This window comes from Dendrobates tinctorius, unplaced genomic scaffold (genome assembly GCF_039654945.1).
Source record: "Dendrobates tinctorius isolate UK_male_01 unplaced genomic scaffold, ASM3965494v1 ptg000193l, whole genome shotgun sequence".
Taxonomy (NCBI): Eukaryota; Metazoa; Chordata; class Amphibia; order Anura; family Dendrobatidae; genus Dendrobates; species Dendrobates tinctorius.
In genome coordinates, this window is record NW_027361860.1 from 2,561,726 (window position 1) to 2,588,059 (window position 26,334).

A 26,334-nucleotide genomic window follows, 5' to 3' on the forward strand; every position below is an offset into this window, starting at 1 on the left:
ATTTGAGGATTTAATATTGATATCCTATCCTTACAATAGGCAATCAATATTGACATCAGCACTGATCAGCTGACTGAAGGAGTTGTAGAGTTTCATGGAATAAGGACTGCTATTTTACCATACTAATACACTATGTCCCAATGTATTTATTTAAAGGGATCTCCTGTCTCATCAGTCTGCCTCCCCCCAATCTGCACAGCATTCCCCTTCTTACAAGGAGAAGCAGGTCTGTGACTTGCAGGGTGGGGGTCTGTCTCTTTCCAGCACCACTAGCAGTTAGCAGACATGACTCTGGAGTCCATCATGGTGTGCTGCCTCAGCGAGGAGGCCAAGGAAGCTCGGAGGATCAGTGACGAGACAGGCAGCTCCGCCGGGAGCAGACAAGGATTATCCATGGATCTGGCTACTCTGATGAAGAGGGGCTTCACTAAGCTTGTGTACCAGAACATATTCACTGCAATGCAAGCTATGATTTAGGCAAGGGAGACCCTTAAAATTCCATACAAGTATCAACACAACAAGGGCCATGCACTGCTATTTTGGGAAGTTGATATTGAGAAGGTGTGCTCATTTGAGATCCCTTATGTAGATGCAGCGAAATATTTATGGAATGACTCTGGCATACAAGAATGCCGTGATAGGAGACGGGATCATCAACTGTCTGATTCCACAAATTATCCAAATGACCTGGAATGTATTGCAGATCATGGATATCTACCTTCAACAACTTGTGCTCTGAGTCAGAGTGTCCACAACAGGAATCATCAAATATCCATTTGATTTACAAAGCGTCGTCTTCAGAATGGTGGAAATAGGAGGGCAGCAATGAGAAGGAAAAAGTGGATACACCTCCATAATGTTTCTTGTAGCTCTTAGTGAATAAGATCAGGTGCTCATGGAGTCTGATAATGAGAAGCGGATGGAAGAGCGCCAAGCACCATTTAGGAGGATTATCACATATCCGTGGTTTCAGAATTCTTCACTCATCCTATCCTTACAATAGGCAATCAATATTGACATCAGCACTGATCAGTTGACTGAAGGAGTTGTAGCACCTCATGGAATAAGGACTGCTATTTTACCATACTTATACACTATGTTCCAATGTATTTATTTAAAGGCAGTCTGCAGGATTTAACCCCTCCAAGCCTTATATGTGTGCATGTAGCTCTTTTAATGACAAACTCAGTTAACACCTTTATATGGTCGGCCCCTTTCTCCCTTTATTCAGTAATCAGCATTTCATTTGATATATAAATTATGCCCAACGACTGTGGTGGATCTTAACCTTCTATCACTCCAGCTCTATTTCCCGCAGAGTGCTACCTGCTTTTGCTTCACTGACAGCCTCTATGATGTGTTTCATTCTGGAAAAGAGAGCTGCAAGTTGATCAGGAAGAGGTGGCACCGAGCGGGTATAGAGCTGGAGCAACAGATCTACTCCCTCATTTGAATATGTATGCAAACCGATTTCAGATGAATAGACTGAACATGTAAAAATATTGCTGGAAGTATCTTTGAAAGAGCTACATGGGCATACACATAGATCGGGCCTCATTCATTACCTAGCAGCTTTTTTTTCAGTTGCTTTATCGGAAACCTGGAGTGCTCCCATTTATCAGCGGTTAGGCGCCGCAGCTGCATGTGTTGCGGCTGTGTGACAGTCACATCACATGCCTGGAGAGACCAACACAAACAGGCAGCCTCATCAGGTCCTTTGTGATCAGACATCTCCCTCAGTTCACATGGGATGCCATAATTTGCACAGATTGCTTAATCTTTTCACAATGGACTAGGTCAGAAATTTACCCCATCAACAACAATGCATTCTTGGCTATGACTAGGTCACCAGTAACTCCATTTTGCCTGCAACCCACTCAGTTTCTTTTGACTTTTCGTGGTAAGTCTGTTCATCCTTCTGCTGGGTCTGATCACCTGAGGGCCATAGATGCCACAAGTCATTATCAATCACATCAGCAAAGACCATTTCTTTTTTGGTCACATCCAAACCAAACTCAATCTTCATATTCACTCGGGTGCAGTCTTATGCTGACCATGTTTTTTCCAGAATTTCAAAGATGGCCACTGTGGAATGGATCATCATGTCCACCTCTGCCTGACCAATCATAAGGCCAGCACAGTTTAATTGCAATCAGCTGATCTTCAGACCATTGAGTGTCATTATTGGCATCATCCTTGAAAGACAGCTATATGCTATGAATGAGTCACCGAGGAGGAAAAAACAAGCTAAGCCACAGAAATCCAGAGGTTGGTAACTAAGCGGATTGCAGACCCCTGACGCTATCCACACAACTAGCAGTAGCCGTGGAGCGTGCCTATGATACTAGACGCCTTGTCACAGCCGGAGAACTTAATAAGCCTAAAGCAAGAAAAAGGGAAATCTAAACTGCCACAGAGCAGACCCCAAAGCAATAGACAGCCCACAAACATGTATTGTCGGTGAGACAAGATGAAAACACAGATAGAAAAATAGGCTGAGCAAATGATGGGGCCCACACTAATTAGAAAGGACAGGAAAAGAAAGATGCTGTCTGCAATCACGCACAAAACCCTGCCAAAAAATGTCCAACACTTTCTGATAACAAAAACCCTGAAGTGGCTAAACTTCAATTCCCTATATCAGCACTCTGGTATATTCTGAAGACAGAGTAAAAAGACCAATCTGATCAGGGACAAAAGCAAACTTGCATAAACAGACATAAGAATGGAAGTTCAGCACAGTCCCAGCAGGGGCTGGCTGACCACAAAAACTGAGTAAACCAGACCAAATCTCATGTGAAAAAACAGCAGAGCACACTTAGCTTGAGAAGGCAGGAACAGAACTGGAAATCAGAACCTCAGGGCAGGAAAAAAAAAAAAAATCACCAGCACAAAATTAGGGAGTCGGCTGACTTAAATCCAGTCAGAGACTCCTGATGTCCACTCACAGTCCTCCTCAGGTGGCAGGTCTCTGCCATTTAGATCAGCTTCATTACCTTCTGTCACCAGTAGAGGGAGCCCGGATGGAGAACTCACGACCCCTCTGTCAACACAGCCAGCTCCACCACCCTCACCAGAAGCCAGAGGTAAACCTGAAAATGAGTTCACAACAGCTATACTTTAGGAGGATAAAATTTATATCCTTCTGCTACCCCCAGGATTTCTAATCAGGAATGAACTGATGGCTTTTCTCCTGCACACCCACTCTATAGGGATCATCTCACAGTGGCAATGAACCAGTTGCACAGCACTTACTCACAAATGCTATCTTGTTACCAGATTCTTGTAGCAGTTTGAATATGCAGCTGGTGGTCTTGTTGGAGATGGATGCTTTCCTCTCAATGTGATCCTTCCTGGCTGCATTGCCCGCTGTGATCTGGTCCTCGGACTGCATGAGGACAAAGCCAGGGTAATTCAGGAGCTCATACAGCTAGTAAGTTTTACCTTCATGCAGCTTCTTGCCCAGTCTCAACTCATGTGTCCATGATCATCTATGTCTATGTTTATTACACTGAAGGTCACTTGTCTGACCAAAACCTTTACTACGGTGTACTACTCCTGGAATAAATTGTCACCATAATACCAAGCTGAGTGCCATTTTTTGTTGGATTATATGCCAACTTGTCAATTCAGACGAAGGCCTCTTTCACACATCAGTATTTGTATGCCAAAACCAGGAATGTCTCCAAAATAAGGAACAGGAGTCAGTCTTTCAATTATATTTATTTTTTTCTCGGTAAGTTCCATTCCCGGCTTTGGCATACAAACACTGATGCAAAATACGGACCAAACACCGACGTGTGAATGAGCCTTAACTTGGCAGTTGATGAAGAATTGGTAATTGATGCAGGACAGCCAACAGCTTTAATTTATGATAAAAACAGAACCTGAATCTCGAGACAGAAGTCTTCGGTCCCGATTAATCCATGCATAAAGCATCACACAATCTTGCATAAGAAGTGGAAATTTTCTAAGACTTCTTGGAATTACAACCATTATGGACATCCATGACATGTCACTGAATACTGCAATACTAAAGCTTTCCACTGGGAGCACTGCAGAACAATGGAACACTTAAGCCATGTGCACACGATGAATTTTTCCTGCTGATTTCCTTTTTATTGCTGTTTTTGTGCACTATTCCACTGCAGATTTGGAGAATCGAGCAGGTGGAAAACGGCACAAAAGTAGTGACATGCTGCATTTTTTGGACCGCACAAATACCGTGTGGAAAAAAAAACACAGCGTGTGCACAGCGTTTTTTTTTAAAATTGATTTACATTGTACTGTAAATCACTTAGCGGATCTGCAGCGTTACTGAGCGGTAAAATGCATCGTGTGCACATAGCCTAAATCAATGAAAGATATAAATTTTATTTCTACAGCGCCGACATATTCCGCAGCACTTTACATTTCAGAGGGGACTTGTACAGACGATAGACATTACAGCATAACAATAATCACATAGATCATAACAGATACCAAGAGGAGTGAGGGCCCTGCTCACAAGCTTACAGTCTATGAGGGGAAAAAGGGAGACACGAAAGGTGGGTGGTAACAATTGAAAACACTGCACACACTGTGGTTTTTCGCACACGGTTTTTGTGCGGTCCAAAAAAATGCAGCATGTCACTTTTGTGCGGTTTTCCACCTGCTCCATTATCCAAATCCGCAGAAGGAAAACTGAAATAAGGAATAAATCAGCAGGAAAAATGCCGGTCATTTGACCTGTGGATTTCTTAAAATCTGCGAGGAAAAATCCACAGGAAGAAAATCACCATGTGCACTTAGCCTTACTGCCAGATATCTCCACTGGTGAAAGCTGATCAGATCACTCAACTGAAATTAATTCAAAGTAATAAATTCTAACAAACTTTTTCTAAACACGCAATTATCCCACAAATTTACTTAATCAACATTTGCATAATTCAGGGATAAGGTTTTGTCCATCCTCAGAATAGGGGTGAACAGCCTAATGCAGAAGGAAATTTTTGGCTTCCAGGGAGAAGGAGACACCTGAGGTGAGGGGAAATGCTGGATTATACTAATGAGCCTCACAATAACCAGTGACCACATAGGAGCAGCACTGAGGAGCTGATGTGACGCCAATGGCAGGAAGTGACTTCTCTCAGATCACCATGTTATTCTAGAAGCTGCAGCTGATCTGTTCTGGGTGGAAGTTGTCTGTGATCAAGATGATTGATAATAGATGGCTCCTAATTGTGAGCGAATCTGAACTAGATACAAGGTCAGATAATGTGAAGCCTCCAATACATAGATAATGGTCTTTAGAATGATGCAGGGCCTTCATTCCTCTTGGTATCTGTTTTGATCTGTGTCTATTGTTATGCAGTAGTGTATATTGTCTGTACAAGCCCCCTCTAAAATGTAAAGTGCTGCGGAATATGTTGGCACTGTGTCACCATCACCCACTGACCGATTTGCCAGTGTGGGAAAAGAAAGGCTTTGTACAATTTAATAAGACTCTTGCACAAAGTGACACGCTGTAAACAATTTGAGATAATAGCAAAATCATTTTTTGTTTTTCATTCTATTGTCAAAGTCACTGCCTATAAAAAATATGATGAATTATCTGTTGGAAATGCAACTGCAGATATTCTAGCCAAAGAGGCAGCCGTGACAAGAAAAGTGTTTCAACATTAACCTCTCGAGGTTTCAGCAGTTCAAGAACAGACCCGAATATCCATTTTGCAGAAGAAAAAGACATCTCTTGTTGCTTCCCAGGTGGATCCATAACCCCGTTTAAACAAACAAAAGGGAGGTTTTGTGTCATGACTTAAAGGGGAGTTCTGTCCTGTGGTACCAAAACATCTACAGGTTGAGTTCACAAGATATAATCATGAAAGTTTGGGTCTTTTAGGCCAAAAGGTTAGGCATTCTCAGAATTTTACTGGAAAAAGATGGAAGAGACTATATAAAGTATTGTTCAATCATGTCTCATTTGTGCTCAAATGAATCCAAGACCAAAAGGACAAACCTCCACTACTCCAAATTGCACCTGCAGATGGTCCATGGTCTATGTTAGATCGGTCTGTTACCATCAGGTAAAAATGGTCTCAGGTATGCATTGGTTATAGTAGATGTTATTTCTAAATGGGTTGTATTTTACCTGTCAGGAAAGATGCTTTGTCTACAAAGAGCATTATTTAATCATGTCTTTCGTACTTGGTAGATCCCAAGAATGATCACCTCTTATTGAGGAAGTCACTTTACAGGAAAAGTCATGCAAGCAGTTTGTACTATTCTAGGGGTTCAACAGTTTAATGTACCTTACCATCCACAGTCTGCTGGTATTGTGGAAATGATGAAAACAATAAAATCTAGAATTGCCAACATGATATTGGACAAAGGAGATACTTGGGTTGATGCCGGAACTTTTGCACTGTTGAGTGTGAGGAACGACTTCTTCCACAACTCAATTTCCTCCTTTTGAACTAATGACAGGAAGAAAAATGCAATTTTTCCACATGAACCATATTTGTCCACACCTCAAACAGATGCTGTTGCAAGGCCCAAATGGTTGCAGTAGTTGCAGGAAAGCTTGAAAGCCACTTCCACATGCTGCATCAAGAACGCAGAGAATGGAGACACCATATGAATCTACATTCAAGAAAGGGGCTCTAGTGTGGATTAAACTGTCAGGAAGAATGGACCTTGGGAAAGTAACTGGGAAGGTCCCTTTGAGATTATTGAAACCATGGGACAAGTTATGATTCTTGTTCAACAGCATCTAATGTGGTTATTGTCTGTGGGTAATTTTAAAGTGTGGGTACATGTTGATCAATGCAAGTTGTATATTGCAGAATGATACTGCATTTATTTTAGGAAGAAATGGATTCCAATAAGAGCTGGAATATTAAACATCCTGTCCTTGATGGATTTGATTCAACACCAATGCTACAGGAGAAGACATTTCTCAGGAAAAGCTATTTGATGGGAATCACATTTCTGTTACTCTATACTATTTCAACTGATCTATGCAGAAGATCTTTTACATCATGGAATAAATACTCATGAAGTGAATGAACCTTTCCAAAAACTCTACATTCACAAAGTCCAAGAGGATCTAGTCTACAATACCTAATAGATGAAGACATACCAGACAATTCAGCAGATGTTACTGGAAACATTTGCATGGTTATGGTGTAAAATGCTGTATTGAGCTACACTTCATTCACGACACTGACTTAATATTACATGCTACCACAGGACCCAAGACCAAGTTCACACAGTTTCAAGAGATTACATGCACACTAATAAGACAGGCACATGGGAATGCCGTCCTACAGATGTGTTTTACTGGAATATAGAAATAAGGGATTAAGAGGAATCTGTGTGGTCAGGTGATATTACAAATGATGTGATCACAAAAGGGAAAGTTGCAACACCCAAAACAGATATGTGGTTAAGGACACAATTTTGGGAAAATTTTGGATTCTTCATTACTTTCCATTACAGAAGGAGATGAAGATTGGGTAAAAACATGGAACTTCCAGATAACCAGTAGCTGTAGTGTGGCACCCCTGAGGCTCAGTCACCACAGAGGTACTGCACCTTCTCCTAAGGTGTAGTGCCCCACCATCCAGGTAAGGTGGGAACTCCTTTCCACACTCCAACACTCCCACCCCACACAACAGGGTAGTTCTGCACAACCACATTGCGGCTCAGTGCTTAGAGAGTAGCAGGGCACCTCTGGTGGTTCCCTGCATGGAACACTGGATGTGCTAGGAGGTGGGGGAGTTAAGATATATAAAAGAGTGGGAAAGTGTAGGATTAAAGGTTCAGTCTGACAGGGGGTCAGTGAGGAAGGAAGCCACTCGGGAGGAGTGGGGATCCCTGGAAGAAGGGATGGAGGAAGGAGTGCTGCAGCTGCCTCAGTGATCTGAGCCAGCCGGCACGGGAAAGAAACAGAAGGAGAAAGATGTAGAACTGCAACCTAAGCTTCCATAAGAGAGAAAGATCCGTGTGGAATAAAGGAGGAGAACAGAGAGGACACGGGGGTAGGAAGAGGAACCCTGCCTATAGGTTCTCAATGCAAGGCCGGGGCCCAGTCCCTGAGGTTGTATGGACACTTATGATTCTGCAGCAGACACCGGTGGAGTAGTTGGCTGTAAATTCACTACTCCCATCTAAGACTTGGGGCACAACAGCAACTGAATAGAGGGCCAGGACTCTGGAGAAAGGAGTCCCCGATAGAGGCTACAGCTGTCTGCCATACGAGTAGAGTTGTTAGGAACATCTGACAGGAGGAACTTCAGAATACCAAGGTACTGGAGATAGTCACACTTAAAGGCGCTATAGAGTCGTCGTTCAGGAAAGGTACATGTTGGCGGAGTGCTGGAGAGGAGCTTTCTATCTGGCCTGGAGGTTGGCTGAGTCTCTGACCTGGAGGACACAGCCCGGAGGCAGGTATCCTTGTGTACCACAGACTGAGTAAAGCCTTGGAACTGCAAGCCTTGGTGTCCTCCATTCATTCTTGCTCCAACCCGCTCAGCACCACTACATCTGGGTACCATCCTTTACACTGCCTGCACCTTCCCATTACAACTACACTGCCCTGGGACATCAGCCCTGCCTGTGGAGGGCTATACCATCACTGCTGCATCCCACCATCTGTCCCAGAGGATCTGTCTGCAGCGACGGCTTAACACTTCCCTTGCCGAGCACCACAGGTGGCATCACAAACTATTTCATTTCACTAACTTCATATACCGCCATTGACTTGTGCTCCCAGGGCCACAGTCCGGGTCACCGCTGCTGCGACACGTTCCCCTGACACCGGCCCGATACAGAGTACCCTGCAGCCCTGGGAGGGCGACCCAGTAGTTTTTACAGTAACAAATACTAAGGCTCCAGAAGTAAGGATTACACCACATTTTTGTACTTCTTCAGTTGTAGTGATACCAAATAGGCTAATTTTAATTCTTATTGGGTAAAACTTGGAGATTCAAGTAAAATTTTAATAAATCTTGTATAATCCCTGCAGTTAGAAGGTATATGATGACCTCTGATGCTGCAGACATGCCAGCTCAAGACAATGGTCACGCCAGATGCTGTGCTTTACCCTTCAGAGACGTGGACAACACAGAAAACCCTATTGACCTGTGCAGTTTTGACTTCTGTAAAGAGCTCGGTGAGGGAGGATTTGGACAAGTGTTGATTTATCCTCAGTGTTCCCCAATGTATCCTGCACCAGATACACTGGAGGGACATACATATTCATTGCAGTGATCCATTACACAGATTCATATAATATATGGCAGTTCTGATCTGTTGTGATTTTTACCTCAGGTCATCTTGGCATCACACCCAGTCAGTGAGGAACTCGTGGCTGTAAAAATAATAGCAAAGAATAAATGTAAAGAGGAAAAGGTGTACAGTGAATTAGAAATCCTGAAAATGGCCACCGGGTGCTGTTATTTGATCTGTCCTTGGTCTGAGTGGACATTAGAAATATACCAGAAGCTTTTCAGCGATCTGTGTGCGTGGCATCTGCCATTTACCATTTGTTCCTGCGTTTACTTCTATAATGTTGCTAAAAGTCTCTTCAGAAGGGGGCTAGAACTCTCGTGCCACCAATAGGAAGGAGCAATCCTAGTGGTCAATGTGCTACTCCCTATAGGTGGCGCTTGAGTTCTTGTTCTTCCTCTGAAGAGACAACAACTTGCACATTTCCCAAAGGAGCATTGCAGCTTTAAAGTATCCTCATATTGGCATGCTTACCATGTCACTCTCTGCTAGGATAGACGTTACCCCTGGGACCCCCTTCTAAAATGTTCAGTGTTTTCACTTGGTTTTTTCTGCTGCCAAGTATGAGCGTTTATGCATCTTACATAGTAATGCCTGATGTGGGCACTTGCTAATTAAGTAATTATTCAAAGCAAATTAGTCCTTTCATCCTAGAAAACTTCTGATACATTCAGATCTGGCTTGGGGAGCGCATGTGTGCACACAATTTATTTCTAAGTGCAATATTTTCAGAGTGTCTTGCCGGTTAAACATGGCATGTGCATAGAGGAAAAGAGACAGGCAAGGCTGGCCAGATATTTAAACAAATATGCCTCTTGTTTAATTGCACACCACTTAGCTGCTGCTTACTTTTGCCACTACTGCCCCTTTACACATTCTGTATACTCCATATCAGCCCCTCCATTCCCCCTCTCCCATGTACAGCACAGAGGCTGACATTTCACAGTCACTCCAATCCATCCAGTGCACAAAACCAAGACAAATCAAGCAACCTGTTCATGTCTCCCTCTAGTCACTGGTGACATCTGATCTAACCATTGGCCCCCTTCCACCATTATAAATAAAAATTCACCCTGCAGCACAGATATCCTGACAATCTTATAAACATTCAGTGCTCACCTTTTCCTTTCTTAATGGTGCCCTCTGGAACTCACAGTCAACATGCAAACTCCTGCATATCCAAGATTTAAGTTAACCAAGTTGGTTTAAGTGGTAAATTAGGTATAAACATGTGATAATGATTTTAACTGACCATAAAGCAGAGAGGTTTATCTGTAGGTCATTGGCAAATCCAGATGTTTTTTAGCAACATAAGCTGTAAAAAGTTTCCACACATCTAGAAGCAAAGTTATCCAATCACCATGATCTTACATATAGAAGATGCCCATCTTTTCCCAGAAAGATGTGAATTTGGAAAGGTTGGGAGAAATGGGTGTTAACCAAATAAGTGGCGAGTCGTAACTAGTGATAGTGTATGGTCGTTAGTTATTAGCAAATTCAGCTGGCTCTGTCAGTGGTCTGGAGACAAATACCAATGCATGGGGCCAATTTTATCATTCCATAAAAATACCTGTAGGTTGCACCATCTATTGTGCATCCTAAAGCAAATACCAGCAGACAAAATGATGAAGTTGGGTCTCCCAATACCTTATCACTGGACATAAGTAGTTGCCCAATTAATCTGGCAGTGGCTCTCAGAATACACAATGTGATTGCCATGCGGCAATCACTGCAACAGTTTTATTCACTATAGCAGCCACTGTCCCAACAGTAACATCTTCAATGTTTGGTATTTTTGCTATGGACAAGTCACTGCTCAGATCAATCCAAATCTCATGGTACTGATCTGTTTTCTGCAGGTTGGAATTCCCAAGGATGCAGTCAACAGGTGTGCATTATAGATATCTTGGGCTCTCGACTATTTGCATGGTAGATGGTTGGTGCACAGGGACCTGAAGCCAGACAATGTGTTGCTCATGGACAAAGCTAGTCATAAAATCAAGCTGAGTGGCTTTGCTTTGACCCAACTTGTAGGAAACTGTTGTCCATGTCACATTATCCTGTACATGAATACAGAGGACTAAGACATTATTCTTCAATCTTGAGCCCTACTATACATAATTGTTCATGGGGAAGGGTCTTTGTTGCTTTGACTGGATATTTCTTTTGGTTTAAAGCAATGGAAACTGACACAATGTACCGAGTATACATCAACTGGAAACAATGTCCAGACTGTACTCCACCTGCTCATTGGGAGAGGTTAAGAGAAGCCATAAACAAGTAAGGCCAGGTCTTCTATCCATGATCCTCTTGTACTCATCCAGTTTTGTCTTCAATTACCTCAATTTTCCCTGGAAAGTAAAAGTCTTGGACCATGGAATCAACTTGGCAGTTAAGGCGAAGGAATTCGTAAAAGAATTTGGAGAACAAATAGCTTGAGCTTTTTTGCAACTTGCTGTACAGATTACTTTAGTGAGAATATCAGGTCTTATGTCAGCGTTTTTTCACAATATGTTTTCTGTTGTATATTATCTTGATTGCCAAACTTGGGATGTACATTTTACCATTATCACCTCTGGGCTTGTTCTTTACAGTTTATGTAACAGCTTGAGTTTATGATCATGTGTTGCTTTCTGGGTTCTCTATTAAGTCTTGAGACAGAAGCCTGAAAGCCAATCATATTCGTCCATACAGTAGTCACACTGCTCTCTTGGATCCAATGTGAACATTCTAAGACTTCATGGAGGGACATGGTGCCACGATCATTCTAACCAGATCCTGATGATGGAACCTTCTGAGAATTTCATGATTATGGAAACAGAAGCAGCTTTAACAAGCTAGTATTGCATGAAACCTGTAATTTTTAATCTGAAAGTTTTGCAGAGAATTGACAATCCACAGAAAACTCCAATGCTAAAGAGGTCTGTCCACAAGTTCATACAAACATATGACTTGTTCTGCCATCTTACTTAATACTGTAAGCATCATTGACCTGTTCACAGGATTCTTTTATGCCAAGTTCACATGTGCAGTATTCAGCCTTTTGAAACAAGTATTCATTTTAATGTAGCCATAAGAAATAGAAATTAAAAGGATAATGTTGCATTTTAATCTAGTTTTTGAAGAAATCTACATTATACCTGCTTCTTTCTATTCGCTCTCCCAACAACCTGTAACACTTGTCTACGTTTCATAGGCTTACTTTGGGATTCTTTTGCAATGACCACATGAGTCCAGAAGGGAGACCAGGAAATGCCATTGACAAACATGGATCCACTCAGCTTCCAGGATGACATGAGAAGGGTACACCACCATGTTTCAGGAGAATCATCTGCACCCAGAGAATTCTTAACATGTTGATGTCAATTGCCAGTTTAGATGACATGTGACAAATATCACTATGGACCTAGCAACAGGTCATCCATGCAGACCAGACTCCTTTTCTTTACTCAGCCCTGTTCAAGGGATCTTAAAAAGGACCACAATCTGAATAGTGGTCTCACCTAGCCGACCCGAGCGGCCACTTCAGCTCATCCTACTTGCAGACTACATGCCTTTCATGGACTGTCTCTGGGATGGTCTGAAAAGCACATGTCAGGAACACAAAGAGCAGGGTCATTTTTCTCAATTTAAGTTGTCAAGGAGGCTACCAGCTCAATCCAGTTGCAGACCACCCTTTCTCCAGACTCTGCACTCCTCCCAAAATTACCACTCAGGCTTGTAAATGGAAGCAGAACATTCAAGCCACAGATATCTGAAACATCTGACTCATCTTCCTGTCCCAAGTGGGCCTTTCCAGCTCCGCCTCAGTAGTTGGCTAGCTAGAGCTTCCCTCCCTCCAGATAGTTGGGGGTCTTCCGTGATAATGAAGACCTTTGAAATGGGTTGCAAGTCTACATTATTGCACCAAAATATTCAAGCGTTTTGTTGCTTAACCATTTTGGGCACTTTACCTACTAATATCCCCATTATCTCCAATAGGAATCCACAGAACATTGCACGTTAAATATAATTGTAAAAATATATTGCATCTAAATGTTAGAGCAAATAGTAAAACTATAGTTTATTCTGCAGCAGAAAATCCAAATCATCCAGTGTCATTAGTAACAGCCTTCAGTATAAAGAACAAGGAGACTTGGAGATGATTTGGCCCCACAGATCCTTGACCTCAATGTCAGTCTGTGTGATCACATGAAGAGACAGGATTTGCACAAGCCTCATACACTGAAGATCTGCAGGTAGTTTTCCAAGATGTTTGGAAAGACCTGCCTGACAAATGCCATCAAAAACTGTGTGCAAACAACAAGTACCTAGAACTGGTGATGGCAGAGATTGGTCCCCAAATACTGATGCAATTAAGATTTCTCTTTTGTACATGATTTCTTAACCATTTATTATAAAAATGAATGAACACTGGTGTTTCTGGAGGCATTTTTCCCCACAACACCTAAAGCCCAGGGTGGTGAAACATGTCAAGGTGCTTGTCAGCTCCCCATTTTATGTCTCTATTGTCCATTACTACTGGCTTGAGCACACAGCAGCAGCAATGTTTGTTCCCAGATGGTCCCAGAGAGTGAATGGTAGCAGCAGCAGCAGCACTGGCAATGTTTGCTCCCAGTCCCAGATAGAGGGAGTGGGGTGGGAGTGTTGTAATACATCTCTGCCTCTGGTCTTAGCTGGACATTATATATTATAGATTTGCCTGGACTGTACATTGTATATTATATAATGCTCAGGTAGTAGATCTATATTATAGATCGCCTGTCCCTGGACATATATTAGAGATCTCCCTGGACATTATAGCATATTTTTGGGTGTACAAGATGATTTTTTAACCCCTGAATCTTAAAAGCTAGGGTTCGTCTTGTATGCCGGATGTGATCTTACAGGGCAGGTGCAGAGCAATCTGCAGTCATTGTGTATGGTGGTGGTGGGAAGATGGGGGGAGGGAGTGGTCCCGATGACAAGGTGAGGGGGCGCCTCACCAGGAAGGTGCAAGTAAAGTATCCCCATTACCTCATTATGGCAGCGGTGCTCTGTGCAGCTCTCTGCTAGGGTGGTGGCTCTGTAGTAAAGGGGGCTTCGCTGGCATTTTGTCAGAGCCCAGAGGCCCCTGAAGCTCCACTGGAGCGATGCGGTGGCCTCCAGGAAAATGGCCATTGGGGCGGTGCATGCTCAAATTTAGATATTACCCCGAGATCTCAGGAGACTAGATCAGAATCTGAGCATGCACCACCCCAGGCAAATCCACAACGTGTGCATATACCCTTATAGTAAAATCTGACACTGACCATACAACAATGACAGATACCATTTTTTCAACTATGTTTTTAAACATGGACGTATGAGTAAGGCCTTAGTCAGAGACTGGGCAGTAATAGAATAAAATCAATATAGTAATCCTACAATGTCTGCTGGACATGTTATGGGGAGAGTTTATAGTTCAGTTAGTACATAGACACAAGACTTGTTGTTAACCAGTCAATATTTTGTCCACAACACTGCAGTGTCAAAAGAGGAAGACAGCGAGACAGGCAGCCACATCACATCAGAGAGCTCTTGACCTCGAAACAGAAGATCCTCAGATACTGGTATTGTGACCATAGCATAATACCAATGAATAAATAATATTCTTATTAAAAAGGGAACACGTCACCTCGTTTTGTCGCTATAAGATGCGTCCACTGCCTTTAGGGGCTTATCTACAGCATTCTGTAAAGCTGTAGATACAAAGAACAAGTTATATTATACTCACCCGGGGGCGGTCTAGTCTGATGGGTGTTGCAGGTCTAGGTCCAGCGCCTCCCATCTACATGCGATGTCGTTATCATCCTTGCTTTGTGCTGCGCTCTTGTGCTGGTGTACTGATCTGCCCTGTTGAGGGCAGAGCAAAGTACTGTAGTGTACAGGAGCTGGTAAAGGTCAGAGAGGCCAAGCACCTGCACACTGCAGGACTGTAATAATGTGCAGGTACTGATGTCGTCACCATGGATCAGAGACAGACCAATGATTAAAGAGTTTATTTACAGGGGATAAATTCTCCACGCAGGGAGAAGCAGCTTGCCACTGCAGTCACCAGGGCTACACGCTCGGGTCACTGTCTCTGCATTATCAGGGGCAATGTCTCCTCTGGTCATGAAGGCTCCAGAGTCCACGTACTCAACTACAGCTCTCACCATTGCTCTTCTCTCAGCCTCTGTGCTCTGACGGGGAGTCCTCTCTCTGGGAGTGTGGTGTTGCAGGAGGCTTTCCCTCTGGCACGTTCTTTCATGCCCTCTGCCTGCACACCTTCCGGTCCAGTTGCCCTTCCTGTTCATCTAACCATAGCAGTTACATGGTCCAGTATGTCTAGGGCAGAAAGTCTCCCACCCCTTGCAAACCTGCTATCTGTCCACGTGGTTCTGGATAAGGAGCAGTGAAGGTAACCTCCTTTGGGCTCTTCTTACTCTGCTCTGCCCTCAACAGGGCAGATCAGTACACCTGCGCAGGAGCATGACAAATCAAGGAAAATGCTATCGCATGAAGATGGGAGGTGCCAGACCTGCTCACCCATCAGACCGGACTGCCCCCGGGTGAGTATAGTAAAACATTTTTCTGATCTTGCAGGTCAGATCAAGAGCATTCTAGAATGCTGTAGATAAGCACTGTGTTGTAGTGTCCACTGTCTGCTAGGGGGCGCTGTGTGGGTGTCCCAGGATCGGCCTGCAGTCACATCCATTGTGGTAATGGGTATAGGATGCTGAAGGATCGTTACGCATCTCAAGGTGGGTGGCCTTGAGATGAAGGCTTGCTTATGTGTTGATCAGCAGAGCTGATCTGTCATTCCAAGGTGTCAGGGAGAAGTGTTGTGAGTTCATTCTCTGTTTCATCAGTTGTGAGTTCTCCTTCCAGACTCCCTCTGCTGGTAACAGGAGGTAGTGAGGCTGATTTAATCAGAGATCTGCCACCTGAGAATGAGGATGACGATTGGAACTCTGGAGTCTCAGATTGGATTTAAGACAGCCGACGCCCTATTCAGTAGCTGGTGACTCCTTCTGCTTGTCAGGCCTTGGTCATCAGCTCTGTTCCAGTCAGCTCAAGCTAAGTTTCTCTGTTAATGTTAACACTTGATTTTGTTGGTCTATTCAGTTTGTGGTCAGCCAGCCACGGCTTGGGCTGTGCTGAATTTCCACCCTTATTTATCTGTATTTGCCAATTTGCTTTTTGTCCCTTATTAGATTGGCCTCTTTTTGCTATATCTCAGAATATTTCAGAGTTCTGATACAGTGGGAGAAGTCTAGTGACTTCAGGGTTAATTTTGCTTTCAGAAGTGTTGGACATTATTTTTGTAGGGTTTTTTGCAGATTGCAGACTGTCTTTCCTTTCCTCTCCTTTCTAGTTAGTTTGGGCCCCATCGCTTGCTCAGCCTATTTTCCTGCCTGTGTTTGTGTTTTCATTTTGTTTCACCATCAATACGTGTGTGGGGGCTGTCTATTCCTTTGGGGTCTGCTCTGGGGCAGTTAGTTTTCCATTTTCTTGCTTTAGGATTTAGTCCTCCGGCCGTGACGAGGCGTCTAGGTTCATCGTAGGCACACTCCACGGCTGCTGCTAGTTGTGTGGTAGGATCAGGGATCTGCAATCTGCATAGTTACCAACCTCTCTGTTTTTTCTGGGCTTAGCTTGTTTTGTTTTTGTCTCCTTGGTGACCCATTCATAACAGAGAAGCCTTCAGATGATTGATGAGATGGGCAGGATCAATCTACAAATCCACCCAGGGGTGTGTTTGAGTGTCACAATAAAGTATATGTGCATGAATGCTTGAAGGACCTGTGATGAGGTCATAGCCATGTGACCCGCTGGGCGTGGCAATGGACCATATAAGGTAAAAAGAGTAGGTCACATTGGAGAGAGCATGGATCTGATTGAGCCATGTGGAAGGTCCTGGCAGGCCGAGGTGGAGGAAGGTGTGCTACCTTCCTAAAGACCACGTGCTGAGGCTGCTGATCCGGTGAGGCCTGAGTATATTGGCTGTATGCGAGGAGGGATAAGCCTCCTGTGCTTGCTGAGGCTCCAGGATTGAGCATGAAACAATGAACACTTATACTTGCTTTCGCCTGAGTTAAAGGCTATTCCTTATGTTATGTGCTGGGTTATGGAGCAATAAACCCTATGAACTTTTAAAGGAGCGTGCCTCCTGATTGACTTGGGTGGCTCCTGAGCGAGTTAAATCCCTACAGCTCCAAAAGGCAGTGGCCACAGCTTATAGTGGCAAAACGAGGCGACAGGTTCCTTTTTACTCCACGCGCTTTAAATACATCACTGTCCCCATTGGGGCACACAATCTAAATATCCTATTAGTAGGTCTTTGTGTGGGTTTCCTATCACACTCCAAACAGTGAGAGAACATAAACTCTGCACAACTCATCCTCTGTGGGATTTGAACCCCAATCCTACAAAGCTGTTGCACTGATCACTGAGCCACCATTACAGCGCTAGCCACAGAGCCACTGTGCTACCGTAATACCTATACAAGAATATTTTTGCTGGCAGCATTGTGTATTAGCTCTGTGGACATCATATGCACTAAACATCTGTTTAATTAATTTGAGGATTTAATATTGATATCCTATCCTTACAATAGACAATCAATATTGACATCAGCACTGATCAGCTGCCTGAAGGAGTTGTAGAGTTTCAAGGAATAAGGACTGCTATTTTACCATGCTTATACACCATGTCCCAATGTATTTATTTAAAGGGATCTCCTGTCTCATCAGTCTGCCTCCCCCCCAATCTGCACAGCATTCCCCCTTCTTACAAGGAGAAGCAGGTCTGTGACTTGCAGGGTGGGAGTCTGTCTCTTTCCAGCACCACTAGCAGTTAGCAGACATGACTCTGGAGTCCATCATGGTGTGCTGCCTCAGCGAGGAGGCCAAGGAAGGATCAGTGACGACGAGACAGGCAGCTACGCCAAGACAAGAAAGATGCCTGCCGGGAGCAGATAAGGATTATCCATAGATCTGGCTACTCTGATGAACAGGGGCTTCACTAAGCTTGTGTACCAGAACATATTCACTGCAATGCAAGCTATTATTTGGGCAAGGGAGACCCTTAAAATTCCATACAAGTAGCAACACAAGGGCCATGCACTGTTCTTTCAGGAAGTTGATATAGAGAAGGTGTGCTCATTTGAGATCCCTTATGTAGATGCAGTGAAATATTTATGGAATGACTCTGGCATACAAGAATGCTATGATAGGAGACGGGATTATCAACTGTCTGATTCCACAAATAATAATCCACATGACCTGGACCGTATTACAGATCATGGATATCTACCTTCAACAACTTGTGCTCTGAGTCAGAGTGCCCACAACAGGAATCACCAAATATCCATTTGATTTACAAAGTGTCATCTTCAGAATGGTGGACATAGGAGGGCAGCAATGAGAAGGAAGAAGCGCATACACCTCCATAATGTTCCTTGTAGCCCTTAGTGAATAAGATCAGGTGCTCATGGAGTCTGATAATGAGAACCGGATGGAAGAGCGCCAAGCACCATTTAGGATGATTATCACATATCCGTGGTCTCAGAATTCTTCACCTCATGGAATAAGGACTGCTATTTTACCATACTTGTACACTAAGTTCCAATGTATTTATTTATAGGCAGTCTGCAGGATTTAACCCCTCCAAGCCTTATATATGTGCATGTAGCTCTTTTAAAGACAAAGTCAGTTAACACCTTTATATGGTCGGCCCCTTTCTCCCTTTATTCAGTAATCAGCATTTCATTTGACATATAAATTATGCCTAACGACTGTGGTGGATCTTAACCTTCTATCACTCCAGCTCTATTTCCCGCAGAGTGCTACCTGCTTTTGCTTCACTGACAGCCTCTATGAGGTGTTTCATTCTGGAAAAAAAGAGCTGCAAGTTGATCAGGAAGAGGTGGCACCGAGCGGGTATAGAGCTGGAGCAACAGATCTACTCCCTCATTTGAATATGTATGCAAACCGATTTCAGACGAATAGACTGAACGTGTAAAAATATTGCTGGAAGTATCTTTGAAAGAGCTACATGGGCATACACATAGATCCGGCCTCATTTATTACCTAGCAGCTTTTTTTTCCAGTTGCTACAAGTACCACATTTGCTGGATCACGGCAAAACCCCAAGTGTCGCACATGTCTGCAAGTCCCATAGGGAACGAATGAAGCTGAATGCAGTGCTGCCACAAGTGATCTGTTACATGGCAAATTCAGAAAAAATTCTGGATCTGCTGCGAAATGCAAAAATCGCTTATTTGACAGACCAAGTCACAGACGACAATATCTGCATTACTCATGCTCACCAATGGGGGAGGCAGCACTAAACGTGCCTAGAGCAGCACAAACAATACGGCCCTGGCAGGAAGAAGTGTGTAAGGGTAAATCAATATATTTACTTTGTTCTATGTTCAGCTAAGCAAATCCATAACAAGTTTTATTCAATAGCTAGTCGAAACATACCTCAAATTTATCTGACCGACTGAGCTGAAGAATTCAAAGATAGTTAACCATTTTTTGTGACGTTAAAAGGACAACCCATTACACATTCTGGGAAGGACTTGGAAAAACTCCATGAGAAGTGAGTGAACAGCAGGAAACGTTGAAAAGACATGTCCAGCTTCTAGGTGCAGTTACTTATTGCTGTTTCAATACATATTCCAGTATATCACAGCAAAAAGACGCCTCTTGCCAGCCTGTGTGCTTTGACTCTTATGAAGTCTTAGTCCAAGAGTCAAAATGCATAGGACGGCAGTAGGGGTCTGTGTGTGTTGCACTATTGCATAAATTGAAACAGCAAATGCTCAACTGCACCAAGAAGCTGGACCTGACTTTTCCACTTACAATTGTACACGAAGAGGTGGTGATTGCCTGTGCTTCTGGTCAGGATGGTCTGAATTGGGAATTGAGGATTAGAACTGAGGACAATGACATGCGGCTTGAATAGTAGGAATTCTATGCTTACTTGTGTGGTAGTCACTAGCACTAACGTATTTTCTCTCTAGATTTCATCAACCTTTGGTGAGTGCAATAGAGGCAAGAGCTATTTTACCAAATGGCACAAGAAAACCTTTGAAGATCGAGAACTTGCTGAAACTTACATCAACCATACCCATCAGCAAGAAGGAATTTCCCATCTGAAGTTTAACAACAACAATATTGGGTGAAAGAGGAGAAAGCTCAAAATAAGTCTCACCTCCAGCCATAGGCAGCCCTGCCACCCATCTTTATAGAAGTGGAGATAAGCAATGATGCATTATGGAAGAAGTTTGGTCAATTAGTTTTAGTTATTACTACCATTGAGAGCATAAGTTAACTAACTTGCCTGTCTAGTTCCACAGACCTACATCAATTAAGAGAAAGTGGACAGAAGAAAGAAGACCAAGAAGAAGATGAAGTGGAAGAAGGAATCAATACATTAGAGCAATTTGATAAAGGGGATTCAAGAAGCTTCTTGAACAGTACCCAATTAGAGTAAAAGAGCTCTTCCCATCACTAACCATGTGCAAATCAGCCAAACCGCTGCACAGTACTGCCAAGACAAATGGAGGTGAGCACAGAACAATTCGGAATTCTGAAATATACTTCATGCAGCACTATGGGAACACCCTCCATCTTCTACTAATGGCTGCACCTTACACAAGAAGCATTTTCTACCATCTCCCTTTTGTCTCCACTTCAAGTGACATTTCCCAGTGAATGCATGTGTCTTGGTTGAAAGCAATGCTAAATTTGGAAAACCATCCAAAACACTATGTGTGAACATAGCCCAAGTGGTGGAAGAACATTCTTGTTTTGGGTTATTTATTTTGTCTTACATACAAATTACCATGAAAAGGATGTTCCTTAACATATTTCCCAGGAAAATCCATTTCAGTTTCATTTTTGTATGTTTTATTGTGTGCCTGTAAAAATGGCATAGGACTAGCAACATTGTTCATAGCTTTGACCTGGGAGTCTGAAATGCTTCCAGGGGTATTCCCCATGATGATACCATGTAATTTGAACACTGTTCCTAATGATTTCAGATTTTTTTGGGGCCCCAAAATCACCCGAGGGGGGTTGGGGGTGGTAGGTCTTGGCACAAGTACTTACTGTTCACTTTTTCCCATAGACTTACATTGAGCTCATTACACAGGTTTATTGGGTATTCCAATTTGCTGGACCCAACCAATGAGCCACCGAGCTTTTTAGTGCTCGCCCATCACTAGGGCTTTTCCAAATACTATTAGCGGTTTCCAAATAGCTGCATCGGAAACCTGGAGAGCTCCCATTTATCAGCGGTTAGGCGCCACAGCTCCATGTGTTGCGGCTGTGTGACAGTCACATCACATGCCTGGAGAGACCAACACAAACAGGCAGTCTCATCAGGTCCTTTGTGATCAGACATCTCCCTCAGTTCACATGGGATGCCATAATTTGCACAGATTGCTTAATCTTTTCACAGTGGACTAGGTCAGAAATTCACCCCATCAACAATCCATTCTTGGCTATGACTAGGTCACCAGTAACTCCACTTTGTCTGCAACCCACTCAGCTTCTTTTGACTTTGTGGTAAGTCTGTTCATCCTTCTGCTGGGTCTGATCACCTGAGGGCCATAGATGCCACAAGTCATTATCAATCACATCAGCAAAGACCATTTCTTTTTTAGTCACATCCACACCAAACTCAATCTTCATATTCACTCGGGTGCAGTCTTGTGCTGACCATGTTTTTTCCAGAATTTCAAAGATGGCCACTGTGGAATGGTTCATGATGTCCACTCCTGCCTGGCCAATCACAAGGCCAGCACAGTTTAGTTGCAATCAGCTGATTTTCAGACCATTGAGAGTCATTATTGGCATCATCCTTGAAAGACAGCTATATGTTATGAATGAGTCACCGACGAGGAAAAACAAAAACATACTAAGCCATGGAAAACCAGAGAGGTTGGTAACTAAGCTGATTGCAGACCCCTGATCCTGTCCACACAACTAGCAGTAGCCGTGGAGCGTACCTACGAAGATCTTAGACGCCTTGTCACAGCCTGAGAACTAAATAAGCCTAAAGCAAGAAAAGGGGAAATCTAAACTGCCCCAGAGCAGACCCCAAACATGTATTGTCGGTGATGCAAGATGAAAACACAAACAGATAGAAAGATAGGCTGAGCAAATGATGGGGCCCACACTAACTAGAAAGGACAGGAAAGGAATGATGCTATCTGCAATCACATACAAAACCCAGCCAAAAAATGTCCAACACTTTCTGATAACAAAAACCCTGAAGCCGCTAGGCTTCAATTCCCTATATCAGCACTCTGGTATATTCTGAAGACAGAGCAAAAAGCCCAATCTGATCAGGGACAAAACGCAAACTGGCATAAACGGAGACATAAGAATGGAAATTCAGCACAGCCCCAGCAGGGGCTGGCTGACCTCAAAAACTGAGTAAACCAGACCAAATCTCATATGAAAATATAGCAGAACACAATTAGCTCAAGAAGGCAGGAACAGAACTGGAAACCAGAACCTCAGGGGAGGAAAAAAAAAAAAGTCACCAGCACAAAATTAGGGAGTCGGCTGACTTAAATCCAGTCAGAGACTTCTGATGTCCACTCACAGTCCTCCTCCTCAGGTGGCAGGTCTCTGCCATTCAGATCAGCTTCATTACCTATGGTCACAACTAGAGGGAGCCCGGATGGAGAACTCATGACTCCTCTGTCAACACAGCCAGCTCCACCACCCTCACCAGAAGCCAGAGGTAAACCATAAGATGAGTTCACAACAGCTATACTTTAGGAGGATAAAATTTATATCCTTCTGGTACCCCAGGATTTCTATTTAGGAATGAACTGGTGGCTATTCTCCTGCCCACCCACTGTATAGGGATCATCTCACAGAATGACAATGAACCAGTTGCACAGCACTTAGTCACAAATGCTGTCATGATACCAGATTTTTGTAGCAGTTTGAATATGCAGCTGGTGGTCTTGTTGGAGATGGATGCTTTCCTCTCAATGTGGTCCTTCCTGGCTGCATTGCCCGCTGTGATCTGGTCCTTGGACTGCATGAGGACAAAGCCAGGGTAATTCAGGAGCTCATACAGCTAGTAAGTTTTACCTTCATGCAGCTTCTTGCCCAGTCTCAACTCATGTGTGTCCATGATCATCTAGGTCTATGTTAATCTATTACACTGAAGGTTACTTGTCTGACCAAAACCTTTACTACTGTGTACTACTCCTGGAATAAATTGTCACCATAATACCAAGCTGAGTGCCATTTATTGCTTGATTATATGCTAACTTGTCAACTCAGACTAAGGCCTCTTTCACACATCAGTATTTGTATGCCAAAACCAGGAATGTCTCCAAAATAAGGAACAGGAGTCAGTCTTTCAATTATATTTTTTCTCCGTAAGTTCCATTCCTGGCTTTGGTCTGTATTTTGCATGAGTGTTTGTATGCCAAACACTGACGTGTGAATGAGCCTGAACTTGGCAGTTGATGAAGAATTGGTAATAGAGGCAGGACAGCCAACAGCTTTAATTTATGATAAAAACAGAACCTGAATATTGAGACAGAAGTCTACAGTCCTGATTGCTTTATGCATGGATCATCACACAATCTTGCATAAGAAGTGGAAATTTTCTAAGACTTCTTGGAATTACAACCATTATGGACATCCATGACATGTCACTGAATACTGCAATACTAAATCTTTCCACTGGGAGCAATGCAGAACAATGGAACACTTAGGCCATGTTCAGACGATACATTTTTCCTGCGGATCCGCAGCAGATTTTACGGCACAAACGCTGCAGATACGCAAAGTGATTTACAGTAAAATGTAAGGCTAAGTGCACACGGTGATTTTCTTCCTACGGATTTTTCCGCACAGGTTAAGAAATCCGCAGGTCAAATGACCTGCATTTTTCCTGCGGATTTCTTTTTATAGCGGTTTATCCAGCAGTTTGTGTGGTTTTCCACTGCAGATTAGGAGAATGGAGCAGGTGGAAAACCACATAAAAGTAGCGACATGCTGCATTTTTTGGCCCGCACAAAAACCGCAGCATGTGCACAGCGTTTTTTTTTTATTGATTTGCATTGTTGCGGATCCACAGGTAAGAGGCTATGTACACACGATGCATAAATCAATGAAAAATAATAATTTTTATTTCTATAGCGCCGACATATTCCGCAGCACTTTACATTTCAGAGAGGACTTGTACAGACGATAGAAATTACAGCATAACAATAATCACATAGATCATAACAGATACCAAGAGGAATGAGGGCCCTGCTCGCAAGCTTACAATCTATGAGGGAAAAAGGGGAGACACGAAAGGTGGTTGGTAACAATTGAAAAAAAAAAAAAAACGCTGTGCACACGCTGCGGTTTTCTCCACGCGGTTTTTGTGCGGTCCAAAAAATGCAGCATGTCACTTCTTTTGTGCGGTCTTCCACCTGCTCCATTCTCCAAATCAACAGGAAGAAAATCACCGTGTGCCTAAGGCCGGGGTCACACTAACCAACGCAAAATACGGTCAGTAGTTTACATGCGTAATACGGATGAATGGCCCCTAAACAGTGCTCCGTATGTCATCCGTAATCAAGGTGTGGTCGCGTATTTTTCGCATGTAAGCATCCGTATGGCGAGATTTTCTCGCAGGCTTGCAAAATGGACATATAATGGAGCCCTATGACAGGGTTTATAACAGAAACCAAAGAATGGATATAGACACACTATATACATACATACATACATACATACATACATACATACACACACATATACACACACACATATACACACATATATACACACACATATATATATATACACACACACACACACATATATACACACACATTCTATATATATGTATTTTATGTGTCTATATCTATTCTTTCGTTTCTTTAATAAAACTGTCAGTGTGAGTTTACTGTATAGCGCACTGAATTGCTGGCTTTGCTAAAAGACACCGGGTGCGTATTTCTCGCAAGTCACATGTGTGGTCCGTGTGGAAATCGTATTTTTGGCGCACCCATAGCCTTGCATTGGCGTACTACGGCCGAAGTACGCTGACAATCGCAGCATGCTGCGATTGGCACGGAGCATAGAATACGGATGAGAAATATACGGCTGGTGCGAGGGACCCCATAGAGAATCATTGGTCCGTGTCTAATGCGTGCTTTTAGCACCTCTCACTCAGCCGTATTCCTTGCCAGTGTGACCCCGGCATTACTGCCAGATATCTCCACTGGTGAAGACTGATCAGATCACTGAACTGAAATGAATTATTAGTAATAAATTAAAAAAAAAGTTTGTTAGAAACAAGTAATTATCCCACAAATTTACTTAATCAACATTTGCATAATTCAGGGATAAGGTTTTGTCCATCTCAGAATAGGGGTGAGCAGCCTAGTGCAGAAGTATATTTTTGGCTTCCAGGGAGAAGGAGACACCTGAGGTGAGGGGAAATGCTGGATTATACTAATGAGCCTCACAATAACCAGTGACCACATAGGAGCAGCACTGAGGAGCTGATGTGAGGCCAATGGCAGGAAGTGACGTTTGTCAGATCACCATGTTATTCTAGAAGCTGCAGCTGATCTGTTCTGGGTGGAAGTTGTCTGTGAAGATGATTGATAATAAATGGCTCCTAATTGTGAGCGAATCTGAACTAGATACAAGGTCAGATAGTCTTACTCACCGGTTAACGGTGTTTTTCGGAGTCCATGACAGCACCACCTGAGAGAGGGGATCCGCCCTTCAGGAACAGGAAACCTACATATACAAAAGGGCGGCACCTCTCCCACGCATCAGTTGGATTACAGAGCACAAGAGGACCACAATGGTTAATAGCAAAATTATATACAGTACTTTACACAACTATTCTTTGCCAGTGTACATACAAGAGGAAGAGGTGCACACCCAAATTTAAACTAAAGGGAGGGAATATACAGGTGCTGTCATGGACTCAGTTACTCACCGGTTAACGGTGTTTTTCGAAGACCATCGGTCATCCATGACAGCACCACCTGAGAGAATTACACAG

General features: G+C 43.2%; 1 long non-coding RNA gene and 4 pseudogenes across 1 annotated transcript in view; 2 read left to right on the forward strand and 3 right to left on the reverse strand.

Moving 5' to 3' along the window:
• Window positions 1-26,334, reverse strand: part of LOC141055991 (uncharacterized) — a 228,107-nt gene that overhangs the window by 73,393 nt on the left and 128,380 nt on the right. The gene's annotated exons all lie outside the window — the stretch shown is intronic.
• On the forward strand, window positions 286-1,003 carry LOC141056007 (guanine nucleotide-binding protein G(q) subunit alpha-like; annotated as a pseudogene).
• Window positions 1,555-9,044, reverse strand: LOC141056008 (bifunctional phosphoribosylaminoimidazole carboxylase/phosphoribosylaminoimidazole succinocarboxamide synthetase-like; annotated as a pseudogene).
• On the forward strand, window positions 18,139-18,918 carry LOC141056009 (guanine nucleotide-binding protein G(q) subunit alpha-like; annotated as a pseudogene).
• LOC141056010 (bifunctional phosphoribosylaminoimidazole carboxylase/phosphoribosylaminoimidazole succinocarboxamide synthetase pseudogene) lies at window positions 21,526-23,439 on the reverse strand (annotated as a pseudogene).